A 1,327-nucleotide genomic window follows, 5' to 3' on the forward strand; every position below is an offset into this window, starting at 1 on the left:
CGGGGCCCCCACAGGCGGCCCCCCGTCCCCGTCCCCATCCCCACCCCCGCAGGAAGCCCTGCAGGGTCCCCGGGGGCCGCAAGCACAGCCCCGGCCTTTGCCTCCAGTTCGGGAGCCAACACAGCCCGGAGGTTTCCTCACAACGCTTTGCAGCAGTTGCTCAGGCCGGGGCAGGCGCAGGCAGTGCTGGGACTGGAGGGGCACGAGGTGGGGCGGTGGGAGAAGGGACAGAGGGGTGGGACCAGAATCAAAACCGTGGGATCGGGATCAAGGAGGCCAGGACAGTGGGAGAACTGGATCAGGAGGAGCTGGAGCAGGAGCAGGACAGCGGGGGAAGGAAGTGGATCAGAGCAATGGCAGCAGGAGCAGAGGGAGAAGGAGCAGGGCAGTGGGAGGATCAGGGTCATGGGACCAGGATCAGGACTGTGGGAGACCGAGGTCCCTCCGAGGCTGCACAGGGCCACCCTCAGGGACATGCACCTTCCACGGGGGCTGTAACTGCCACCCGCGTCCCCTGGGCCCCTTCTGTCCTGCAGCCACCCCATCCCTTGGCCAGGGCTCCCAGGGCTGGGGGCTGTCCCCAGGGCAGCCCTGCAGTGGGACACAGCTGCCCCTGTCACCCCAAGGCCCCATTTGGCCCGTGTGACTCAGTAAGGACCCAAAGCAGCCCTGAGCAGCAGCCTGGCCCTGTGCCCATCCCACAGTGGGACAGAGCACACGCTGCTGATGCTGAGCCCAAACTGACTGTGGGCATCTTGGGATGAGCTGTATTGGGCAGGAACCATCCCTTCCCCTTCCCCATCCCCATCCCATCCCATCCCATCCCATCCCATCCCATCCCATCCCATCCCATCCCATCCCATCCCATCCCATCCCATCCCATCCCATCCCATCCCATCCCATCCCCATCCCAGTGCAGAGAAAACACTCTGGGGCATCACCACTGGGAAATGGAGAGGAGGAGGGAAAGGAGGAGGAAGAGGAGGAGAAGGAGGGGCTCGAGGCCAGGGGTCACTTCGCCATCACCCAGCACCCCGGGGCTGTGGAGCCCCAGTGTCCCCAGGTTTGTCACCAGCAGCACACAGCAAACGTGGGCACACACCACGGTGCCCATTCCTGCCATGGCCCCAGGACTCACACAGGAGTGTTCTGGCTCCTGCCAGCCCTGGCACTGCCAGCACCAGGTACGAGGTGCCCGTGGCACAATGAGGGGACCCGCAGGCATGGCCCACACTCACAGGCAAGTGCCTCGCTGAAGAGGGGGTTTTGTGTAGGGCAGAGCCCCCACAGCAGCCCCAAGTCAGTCTGGGTGCCAAGGGGGGGATGT

This window comes from Geospiza fortis, unplaced genomic scaffold (genome assembly GCF_000277835.1).
Source record: "Geospiza fortis unplaced genomic scaffold, GeoFor_1.0 scaffold96, whole genome shotgun sequence".
Classification (NCBI taxonomy): domain Eukaryota; kingdom Metazoa; phylum Chordata; class Aves; order Passeriformes; family Thraupidae; genus Geospiza; species Geospiza fortis.